A 12,383-nucleotide genomic window follows, 5' to 3' on the forward strand; every position below is an offset into this window, starting at 1 on the left:
ACACAAAAAGAAAGAGCATGAACTTTCAGGGCTGTAATGCTAGCTGTAGTGAGCTTATCATTTTCTGCTACTGGGAAGAGCCGACATCATAACGTAGGAGTTTCCTGTTGACACATGATATCAGTGGGTAGCAGACCACTTTATCTCTCATCTGACTTTGTCCTCTAAACCAGCTGACATAGGGAGGGGTGACCAAGGTGTTCATTACTGTACAGTTCCTTATGAGCTACAGTGAAATGTTTTTGTCCAATCAAATTATTGAATGTTCACCACAAGATCCCTGTCTTGCCAGCAAAGGTCAGTTATTTTACATAGGCCTCATGAAACAATCATCTTCATAGCAATTAGTGTTTTTTTTACCTTGGGAACCTAGCTGAATCTGGCATCCCTTCAACTTACTTTCATGTCTCCTATTCGACTTCCTTAGGTCAACTCTTATTAACCCTTAGCAACCAAATTGGTTTGGGTTGTTACATAACTATGATCATATCAAGTCATACAAAGTGAGAGATTGGATCCTAAAAGCCTGCGTCCAGTTCCAAACCTATCTGCAGTGTGAGGGGATATAATGCTGTTGATGACAATTTGTCCGTCAGATGCGGGCGTTAAGCCTCGAGGAGACCCCTTGACGTTTTTGAACTTTCAACAGAGGTAGGCGATGTACCATCACCAGATTTCACAGTCCCAGAATTTACCAGGTGTGAAAATGGAAAAACACACAAAACCATCTTTAAGGCTGCCGCTGAAGGGTTTCCAACACACCACCTCCCCAATGCAAGCTAACTGCAACATGACACAAAGCACACAGCCAATTCACTTGTTCACAAGTTAAACACAGGTTGAATCTGCCTCATGTTCAAAAAATGAGTCGTATACAATCTCTAGAATGTTTATCAGAGCTACTTTCTTATCAGGTTTTGGATGCTTTGAGTGTCCCGAAAAACTTTCTGAATTATCCCAGTTTTTAAAAGCCAAGAAGGTATTGAAAAGTCAATGCCTTCTTGACTCTTTTATTTCACTAGATAACCTTTCAATCTTGGCTGAGTTTATGTTGTATCTTCCTTGTAGCAATGGAAGTGTAGAGTGTCTGTTCGGCCTTATGAACAGTTCTTGGATTGATGAATAGAACTGGGTTTCACTAAATTTCATTAATCCAATTTTGATAGTTAAAACACAGTTCGAAATGTCTTGTGGACTTCTATAACTGGAACCGAACATGAAAATATTGCCAGAAATTAGTTCTGAAACATGTAGCGTACAACAGAAAATAGAAGGGATAAGAAGTCTTACGGCATAAGTGCATAAATTGTTTTCATAGTTTTTAATTTGTGATTATTTTAACAGCTGCCAATATTCTGTATAAGCAAATAATAAAATGATGTTTGTAAGGCGAATGGTGCGCTGGTATTTTAGTGTGTATTGCCTACTCAAAATACGATTGCACTTGGGCCAGGCGTAGCTAGCATTTGTTTACTGCAATGGATAGGTGACAGCAGGCACGTCATTTGACCGAGTAGTCATCACGGGTCTTGTATTACCGACAGGACAAGATGGACTTTAATACAAATGCAAAATCAATAGGAGAATTCAGAATGGAATATGTGTTGATTGTTGTTCAGGTGGTAGCGACACCACTGTATCACCAACGACCAACTAACTGGGCAGCACAGATTTAGTGCACAACAAGCAGTAGTTCTGGCCTCACTGAGCAGGGTTGCCAGATGTCCGGACAGTTCCTATCTGGGATGGCAATTGTCCCTATTTTGAACCTTGAGAGAAATACGCCAGTGTTTCTGCTTCTGATAACATCCAAGAGCTTTTCTTCTTTCTTTCAAAGAGGATAGATTTCTTCAATGCTTGGTTTCTTTATCTGATGTGAGTTTGTTGATTTTTAAAATTGTTTTTATTTTATTGTTTGTAGTTCTCGGGTTGTCCATTCTGGTGAATGAGATGCGTAATAGCAGACAGCTACCTGAGGTAGTTCGAGTCCACCCATGCTCGTGTGAAATTGTCAGCTGTGAGAAATATTATGTTATGTTGATTGGGTCTGAATTGTTAATTTCTGTAAATTTTTCTTCAATATCATGCAGAGGTTTTTATGAAATTGCTAAGAATGACAAAAAACCTGTTAACAGCACTTCGGAGAAATGTATATTGAAAGTGAAGGAACACTACAAATAATTACATAACTAAGTTTTTCCTATTTGTTTTACATCGCACCGACAGAGGCAGGTCTTACATGTAACCATTCTCATTATTGGCCCGTACTGAATTTTACGTTAAGCCCAATATCATGTATATTTATTAAAAACCACCTATTCAATACAATGTAAAGTTGTTATAATTAAGATTTATAAATACCTTTGCCGGCGAGGTATAGTGTTTACAGTGCACTATGTCTTCCGGTATGGGCTATATAAAATTTGTTACTTTCATTGACCTGTCTGTCTCAGTCTCATCCTTGGATTTGACAATATGAAAGTGACTGAGGTATGAGTGATGCTAGTAATACCATTGCTTATGCAGCCAGTCCCTGTTATGAATGGTGTGAAAATATCGCTCATAGGGTCGGTTGGTGTATGCATTTCAGTGGGCTTGGCAGACTGATATGTAATAGCAACTTCTGGCTCAGTGAGGAAAGCAACGGGAAACTACCTCGCTCCTCATTTCCTTAGTACGCCTCTTCAGTGATGCCTAGGCTATTTATAACAGCTGTTGGCGGAGCTCCAGGGGATCAAACCAGCCTTTGGGCTGAATACCCAACATACAACAACAAACATCTTGCCATAATATCATTGGGGCATGTTTTGCCCACTAGCTGGGCATCATCAGCCTTTATCTCGTACCTCTTACCTGATTTTGTGCAAAATGTTGCATAGATACTACAACATACAGAGTTTTAAAAAGTCCATATTACATGTTTTTAATTAATAGCTTGAGGATTTGTATAATAAATACATCTAAGAATTCAGCTTGGCTGAGATAGTTAATTATTGTTAATTAAAGAGATCGTATGATTAAAAATTAAAATTTATTGACTGTCATGTCCATTTTTCCACCTTGGTCTGAATGTGTATGGCTAACTAAAACTCTGTTCCTATGTTGAAATTTTTTTTAAATACTAGAGAGCATTTGCATTTGTTTAGGACACTGAATGAAATCTGGTTAAAAACTTTTCAAACTGGTTGTGGTCGTAATAAACTGCTGCCTTCTCGAAACTTTTGCAATCTTAAGTATAAAGCATTGATGTTATACTGTCTCTTGTGGCCGCCATGTGAATGAGTGTGTCTTGAAATATATGGTTGTTTAATGATCGTCGAACCGGCACTGTAAGAACAGCTAGTCACCTTCACAATAGCCAAGGGGACATTATCAGCACGCTTTCCTACACATTAGATTAGAATCAACACTCATGCATCACCTAATATCAAGACTGGAGTGTCCCCTTTCGATCAGTAGCATAACAAGAGGCAGCAACCGTAACTTCAATTAAAGTTTTGCTCTGTTGAAAATCCACTCTTCACTTTTATAATGGAATTTACGAAGAAAGCCGGATTCGAACAATATGTGCTTCAATAATAATGTGTCAACCTATCGTTTTCTAGATCATTAACCAACCATATATTTCAAGACAAACACTCATTCACAGGGCGGCCACAAGAGACAGCATGACATCAATCCTTCATACATAAGATTGCAAGTTTCGAGAAGGCAGCAGTTTATTACGACCACAACCAGTTTGAAAAATTTTAACCAGATTTCATTCAGTGTCCTAAATAAATGCAAATGCTCTCTAGTATTTTTTAAAATTTCAACATAGGAACAGAGTTTTAGCCATACACATTCAGACCAAGGTGGAAAAATGGACATGACAGTCAATAAATTTTAATTTTTAATCATACGATCTCTTTGACAATAATTAACCATCACAGCCAAGCTGAATTCTTAGATATTAATTAAGAACATGTAATATGGACTTTTTTAAAACTCTGTATAATGTAGTATCTATGTAACATTCTGTACAAAATCAGGATCCTGATTAATGATTAAAAGGTACGAGATAAAGGCTGATAAAGTAAACTTGTGTCCTCATACCGAGGTGGCGCAGCTCTTTTCAGACACCCCCCCGATGGAGGTGAGCTGCATGTGCCATTTTAACCACGTACCAGCCCTCCTGCCATTCTTAAATTTCTGCCAGTATCGGAAATCGAACCCGCAAGGACAGCAGCTAATAACACTAACCGTTACGCTACGGAGGCGGGCATAAAGGCCGACGATGCCCAACTAGTGGGTGAAACATGTCCCAATAATATTATGACAATCACTACTCATCTGCATTTAGGGCAGTCGCCCAGGTGGCAGATTCCCTATCTGTTGTCTTCCCAGCCTCTTCTTAAATGATCACAAAGAAGATATAAATCTTAATTATAAGAACTTTACATTGTATTGGATAGGTGGTTTTTAATAAATATACATGGTATTGGACTTAGAGGCAGGTCTTACGGTAACGATGGGATAGAAAAGGGCTAGGATTCAAATCGATCATGGCCTTAAAAGACAGGCTACATTTGCCTGGTGTAAAACGGGAAATTGCGGAAAACCATCTTTAGGGTTGCCAACAGTGGGGTTTAAACTTATCGTCTCCCCAATACAAGCTCATAGCTATATGACCCAAACCGTGCGGCCATCTTGCTCAGTACTGTAAGTTTCAGTCTGTGTATACATGTTAAGGCATGCGTTAATAAACTGCACTATGTCAACATAATAGCCTACTAAGTGTATCATTTTCAAAAGAAGTTTATAACTTGTAGAATACAAGCCTGTTGATTTCCTCGATCACATGTCTGTCCCGTATTTTGATGTCAGGTATCTGATAACCTTGTCAATGAGTGCATTTGTACTTTAAACATATGTTTATACGTGGGATTTTTCATTTTCCTAATGTTTGAGGCATCTTCTACCTTTCATCTCTGCCATGTACATTTGCATATCTGAAGTCCTTGTTATGTGGGATAGAAATGAGTTTCATCGGAATGTGCTTTTGTTTCATATACCAGTGAAATACAAGATTTTTTTTTTAAAAGTAACAAGTAAAAAAACAAACAAAAAACAAAGTAAAAAGTAACAGGGATGCTGTAGTAGAAACAGCAAGGGAACAACTGTGTGTAAAGATGGGAAAAGGCGAACATCTTGGTGGAATGATGAAGTAAGAGCAGCTTGTAAATGTAAAAAGAAGGCTTATCAGAAATGGCTCCAAACAAGGGCCGAGGCAGACAGGGATTTGTATGTAGATGAAAGAAACAGAGCGAAACAAATGGTTGTTGAATCCAAAAAGAAGTTATGGAATAATTTGGTACATACATACATACATTTATCATTATAGACTGTTATGCCTTTCAGCGTTGAGTCTGCAAGCCTCTGAGAATTTACTAAACCTCGCCACAATCCTCGATTTGCAACTAGTGTTGTGGCCTCATTTAGTTCTATACCTCTTATCTTTAAATCGTTAGAAACCGAGTCTAGCCATCGTCGTCTTGGTCTCCCTCTACTTCTCTTACCCTCCATAACAGAGTACATTATTCTCCTAGGTAACCTATCCTCCTCCATTCGCCTCACATGACCCCACCACCGAAGCCGGTTTATGCGTACAGCTTCATCCATCGAGTTCATTCCTAAATTAGCCTTTATCTCTTCATTCCGAGTACCCTCCTGCCATTGTTCCCACCTGTTTGTACCAGCAATCATTCTCGCTACTTTCATGTCTGTTACTTATAACTTATGAATAAGATATCCTGAGTCCACCCAGCTTTCGCTCCCGTAAAGCAAAGTTGGTCTGAAAACAGACCGATGTAAAGATAGTTTCGTCTGGGAGCTGACTTCCTTCTTACAGAATACTGTTGATCGCAACTGCGAGCTCACTGCGTTAGCTTTACTACACCTTGATTCAATCTCACTTACTATATTAGCATCCTGGGAGAACACACAACCTAAATATTTGAAATTATCGACCTGTTCTAGCTTTGTATCACCAATCCGACATTCGATTCTGTTGAATTTGTTACCTACTGACATCAATTTAGTCTTTGAGAGGCTAATTTTCATACCATACTCATTGCACCTATTTTCAAGTTCCAAGATATTAGACTGCAGGCTTTCAGCACAGTCTGCCATTAAGACCAAGTCGTCAGCATAGGCCAAACTGCTTACTACATTTCCACCTAACTGAATCCCTCCCTGCCATTTTATACCTTTCAGCAGATGATCCATGTAAACTACAAACAGCACAGGTGAAAGATTACAGCCTTGTCTAACTCCTGTAAGTACCCTGAACCAAGAACTCATTCTACCATCAATTCTCACTGAAGCCCAATTGTCAACATAAATGCCTTTGATTGATTTTAATAATCTACCTTTAATTCCATAGTCCCCCAGTATGGTGAACATCTTTTCCCTCGGTACCCTGTCATATGCTTTCTCTAGATCTACAAAACATAAACACAACTGCCTATTCCTCTCGTAGCATTTTTCAATTACCTGGCGCATACTGAAAATCTGATCCTGACAGAATCTCTGTGGTCTGAACCACACTGGTTTCCATCCAACTTCCTCTCAACGACTGATCGCACCCTCCCTTCCAGGATGCCAGTGAATACTTTGCCTGGTATACCAATCAATGAGATACCTCGATAGTTGTTGCAATCCTTCCTGTTCCCTTGCTTATAGATAGGTGCAATTACTGCTTTTGTCCAATCTGAAGGTACCTTACCAACACTCCACGCTAATTTTACTACTCTATGAAGCCATTTCATCCCTGCCTTCCCACTGTACTTCACCATTTCAGGTCTAATTTCATCTATTCCTGCTGCCTTATGACAATGGAGTTTATTTATTATCCTTTCCACTTCCTCAAGCATAATTTCACCAACATCATTTTCCTCCTCCCCATGAGCTTGGCTGTCTGCAACACCACAATGATGATTTTCTTTTACATTGAGATGTTCAAAATATTCCCTCCACCTCTCCAGTGATTCCCTGGGATCTATTATGAGTTCACCTGAATTACTCAAAACACTGTTCATTTCCTTTTTCCCTCCCTTCCTAAGATTCTTTATTACTGTCCAGAAAGGTTTCCCTGCTCCTTGACCTAGCCTTTCCAGGTTATTACCAAAATCTTCCCATGACTTCTTTTTGGATTCAACAACTATTTGTTTCACTCTGTTTCTTTCATCTACGTACCAATCCCTGTCTGCCTTGGCCCTTGTTTGGAGCCATTTCTGATAAGCCTTCTTTTTACGTTTACAGGCTGCTCTCACTTCATCATTCCACCAAGATGTTCGCCTTTTCCCATCTTTACACACTGTTGTTCCTAGGCATTCCCTTGCTGTTTCTATTACAGCATCCCTGTATGCCACCCATTCACTTTCTATATCCTGAACCTGCTTACTGTCTACTGTTCGAAACTTCTCACTAATCATATCCATGTACTTCTGTCTAATTTTCTCGTCCTGGAGACTTTCTACCCTTATCCGTTTGCAGACAGATTTCACTTTCTCTACCCTAGGCCTAGAGATACTTAGTTCACTACAGATCAGATAGTGGTCTGTATCATCGAAAAATCTGCAAATAACTCGTACATTCCTAACAGATTTCCTGAATTCAAAGTCTGTTAAGATATAGTCTATTATGGATCTGGTACCCCTAGCCTCCCATGTGTAGCAGTGAATAGCCTTATGCTTGAAGAATGTATTCGTAACAGCTAAACCCAAACTAGCACAGAAGTCCAGCAAACGCTTCCCATTCCCTTCCATATCTTCCCCACATTTACCAATCACCCTTTCGTATCCTTCAGTTCTATTCCCAACTCTCACATTGAAATCGCCCATTAGCACTATTCTATCCTTGCTGTTGACCCTGACCACGATGTCCCTCAATGCTTCATAAAACTTGTCAACTTCATCCTCATCTGCACCCTCACGTGGTGAATACACGGACACAATTCTTGTCCTAATTTCTCCCACTGACAAATCTACCCACATCATTCGCTCATTTACGTGCCTAACAGAAACTATGTTGCGTGCAATGGTATTCCTGATAAAGAGCCCTACCCCAGACTCTGCCCTTCCCTTCTAACACCCGTCAAGTACACTTTATAATCTCCTATCTCTTCCTCATTATCTCCCCTTACCCGAATATCACTTACTCCTAGCACATCCAGATGCATCCTCTTTGCTGACTCAGCCAGTTCTACCTTCTTTCTTCCATAAGCCCCATTAATATTGATAGCTCCCCATCGAATTCCATTTCGTTCGCCAAGTCGTTTCCAAGGAGTCCCTCGCCTGTCAAATGGGAGTGGGACTCCATTACTCCCATAGGTCCGAGGCTTGCTTAAAGTGTTCTGAGCTCGGTAAATTCATGAAGCAGGATGATGCCCTACTTGCACATAGTCCAAGTGAGGATCTCTCCTCTAACGGGTTATGGACCACCGGTGAATTGTATAGTCCTAGCCGCCTGAGCACAAGGAGGGCCACGACTCAGAATATGTCCGAGATGCCCACTCCCATTCCATAGCAACTGGTATCCCGACTCTCAGGACCACTTACTAGGCCACTCAGCCGTTGCCCATGGTTCACGAACTAGGACGTGACTACAGTAACCCACAAACATGATCCATTAACCATGAACATTTTGGTAATAACCTGGAAAGGCTAGGTCAAGCAGCAGGAAACCTTTCTGGACAGTAATAAAGAATCTTAGGAAGGGAGGAAAAAAGGAAATGAACAGTGTTTTGAGTAACTCAGGTGAACTCATAATAGATCCCAGGGAATCACTGGAGAGGTGGAGGGAATATTTTGAACACCTTCTCAATCAAGAAGTAAGTATAAATAACCACCTAAACGATACTTTATTAATGCCACTAAGTGGTCGAAACATGTCCTGTAAGTTTTAATAATTATTCGATTTTGCCTGAGGCATTAATAAAGTATCGTTTAGGTGGTTATTTATACTTACTTCTTGATTAAACATCGATACGGTCATGAAATGGACAACTTGTAACACCTTCTCAATGTAAAAGGAAATCATCCTGGTGGTGTTGCAAACAGCCAAGCTCATGGGGAGGAGGCAAGTGATGATGGTGAAATTATGCTTGAGGAAGTGGAAAGGCTGGGGAAAAAAAAAAAAGAAAAAAACTCAGTTGTCATAAAGCAGCAGGAGTAGATGAAATTAGACCTGAAATGGTGAAGTATAGTGGGAAGGCAGGGATGAAATGGCTTCATAGAGTAGTAAAACTAGCGTGGAGTGTTGGTAACGTACCTTCAGATTGGACAAAAGCAGTAATTGCACCTATCTATAAGCAAGGGAACAGGAAGGATTGCAACAACTATCGAGGTATCTCCTTGATTAGTATACCAGGCAAAGTATTCACTGGCATCTTGGAAGGGAGGGTGCGATCAGTCGTTGAGAGGAAGTTGGATGAAAACCAGTGTAGTTTCAGACCACAGAGAGGCTGTCAGGATCAGATTTTCAGTATGCGCCAGGTAATTGAAAAATGCTACAAGAGGAATAGGCAGTTCTGTTTATGTTTCGTAGATCTAGAGAAAGCATATGACAGGGTACCGAGGGAAAAGATGTTCACTATACTGGGGGACTATGGAATTAAATGTAGATTATTAAAATCAATCAAAGGCATTTATGTTGACAATTGGGCTTCAGTTAGAATTGATGGTAGAGTGAGTTCTTGGTTCAGGGTACTTACAGGGGTTAGACAAGGCTGTAATCTTTCACCTTTGCTGTTCGTAGCTTACATGGATCATCTGCTGTGTGCCGCACCAAGTTTCCCTTGGTGGCGCACTTCTCTGTATGTAATACATTCTTTGACCGCTATCGACCTTTCGGTCGATTTATTCCCTGGACGTGACGTATGACTCGTTTTCTCCTTGACAGAGTGCGCTTCCGGCCATCAGCCGAAGTGCCCTCTTCGTCAGTCTCGTGTCCGCCTTCTTTGAAACAAGTTCGCAGGACGGTTGTAGCCGACATGGCGGTCGAGACAACAATGTACTTTTTGAGATACGAGATCTTTGACCTGTACCGTTTACTTTTCCTTCAGTATATTTATCTGCTTGAATGCCCGGCTCTTTATCTCGGTCGCTATTTTGTGACTACCTAATGCTCTGAGCAACGCCCGTCTATTAAGGTAACTTTTTTGGCTTGCTATGGTTGCGTGGGCTTATTAGTTATGTACATTTAACCGTTAATGCTGCATTTTGCCTTATTGCTAGTTTTCTCTGATCTTGTGTGTTCTGTTTTTTGTGTGACTTAAACCTGTAAGGATGGAGGATGGTTTTAGTCAGTGGTGTGTTTGTTTGGCGTGTATGTGGTCTGAAGTTCGAGACCTATTGCCATTTATTTTTATTCGTCGATTCTCTCATGGCCGAGCTCTTGATGCGTGACGTTGTGTTTGACGCTATGACTGGTATTCATGTTCGTCCGTGGTGAGGCGATATGAATACGTTGCAAGCGTGATGGTTACGATGATGCTACTGTGAATTATGTGGGGATGTGCTTTGCCTTCATGCGGCAATCCTTTGTTATTTTACGCGTCTTGTATTGAGCTCATGAGTCCATGAAAGCACTTGTCTTGCTATGCGGACCTCCGTGTGTTCGTTATGTGTCTGGACAAAACTGATTATTCTGCCCGTATACATTTCTTTTGGGTCTCTATGGTGAGTGTATACGTGTGGTTGTGCTGTATGCTTGCCCGATTAACAGCATTCTCCTTTTCTTACAGTGTTATTTTTTAAAGTTTTATTTACATTTTCTTATTTTCATTCCTCGGGCTATTTGCTGGCCTAATTATATATCTACGTTTGTTGGTTTCATTTGAATGAGTCTTCTTTCATTGTTAGCTTTGTTTACTCGCTTCGTAACTATGGCAGCCATATTTATTCTTTTTTTCTGGGATGCTGTGCTTTTCAAATGGGGGATTGTTGCGTGATGGATCTCTTCTCTGGGATGCTGGTCCATATACATGGAGATGTGTGAGATGTAACGTGTATGTTTTTATTTGATGTGCGTGTAAGTTCTTTCGATGTATGTCCACTGACATTAATTCATTGCGAGGACGAATGTGTCATACGTCGCGTGTATGAAATTATGTGGAGGAAGTAAATCGTATGTTACAAGTTTGTGATTGAAAGAAGCTTGTGTGGCCATGTTTGATATCTTTTCAATCTGCCTCTTGATATGATTGGATGAATAACCTATATGATAAGTTTCTACGCATATCTCCGTGAGTAATATTTCAAGCTTGATTTTATTATTTTCTTTTTGTTTGATCTCTTTCGCTTTATTTTTCATTAATAAACCCCCATGTATTTTGACCCCGTTCTTTCATTTATCGGGAAGGGTTCTGGGTTCTTTCCGTCTCCCGCTCCTCCCTTTAGTTTAATTTGGTTCGAGTCCAGCTCCAGACTGTTTTAGTCTGTTCCAGCCCGTCCACGGCCTCGTCTCATGAGGTAAGTTGGTGAGTATTCACGGACCTGTTGGTGTGTGTATGCGTGCGTGTGTGCGTATGCGTGTCTACGGTAGCAGAGTGTGTGTAAGGTATGAGTGAGTGTGTGCGCCGGAGTGCGGGTGTGTGGGCGGCAGAGCTGAAAGGTATAAAATGGCAGGGAGGGATCCACTTAGGTGGAAATGTAGTAAGCAGTTTAATATCTTTGAACTTGAAAATAGGTGCAATGAGTATGGTATGAAAATTAGCCTCTCAAAGACTAAACTGATGTCAGTAGGTAAGAAATTCAACAGAATTGAATGTCAGATTGGTGATACAAAGCTAGAACAGGTCAATAATTTCAAGTATTTAGGTTGTGTATTCTCCCGGGGTGGTAATATAGTAAGTGAGATTGAATCAAGGTGTAGTAAAGCTAATGAAGTGAGCTCGCAGTTGCAATCAGCAGTATTCTGTAAGAAGGAAGTCAGCTCCCAGACGAAACACTCTTTACATCGGTCTGTTTTCAGACCAACTTTGCTTTACGGGAGCGAAAGCTGGGTGGACTCAGGATATCTTATTCATAAGTTAGAAGTAACAGACATGAAAGTAGCAAGAATGATTGTTGGTACAAACAGGTGGGAACAATGGCAGGAGGGTACTCAGAATGAAGAGATAAAGGCTAATTTAGGAATGAACTCGATGGATGAAGCTGTACGCATAAACCAGCTTCGGTGGTAGGGTCATGTGAGGTGAATGAAGGAGGCTAGGTTACCTAGGAGAATGGACTCTGCTATGGAGGGTAAGAGAAGTAGGAGACCAAGACGACGATGGTCAGACTCGGTTTCTAACAATTTAAAGATAAGTGGTATAGAACTAAATGAGGCCACAACACTAG

At 40.5% G+C, this 12,383-nt stretch overlaps 1 long non-coding RNA gene across 1 annotated transcript in view; it reads left to right on the forward strand.

Annotated features, from left to right (window-relative positions):
* Positions 1-549: 549 nt before the first annotated feature.
* The window catches only part of LOC136883517 (uncharacterized), a 28,722-nt gene continuing 16,888 nt past the window's right edge, over positions 550-12,383 (forward strand). Inside the window, exon 1 of the long non-coding RNA XR_010861262.2 lies at positions 550-651. This is a non-coding gene — a long non-coding RNA (uncharacterized lncRNA). The remainder of the gene's footprint in view (positions 652-12,383) is intronic.

The sequence above is a fragment of the Anabrus simplex genome, chromosome 11, assembly GCF_040414725.1.
Source record: "Anabrus simplex isolate iqAnaSimp1 chromosome 11, ASM4041472v1, whole genome shotgun sequence".
Lineage (NCBI taxonomy): Eukaryota > Metazoa > Arthropoda > Insecta > Orthoptera > Tettigoniidae > Anabrus > Anabrus simplex.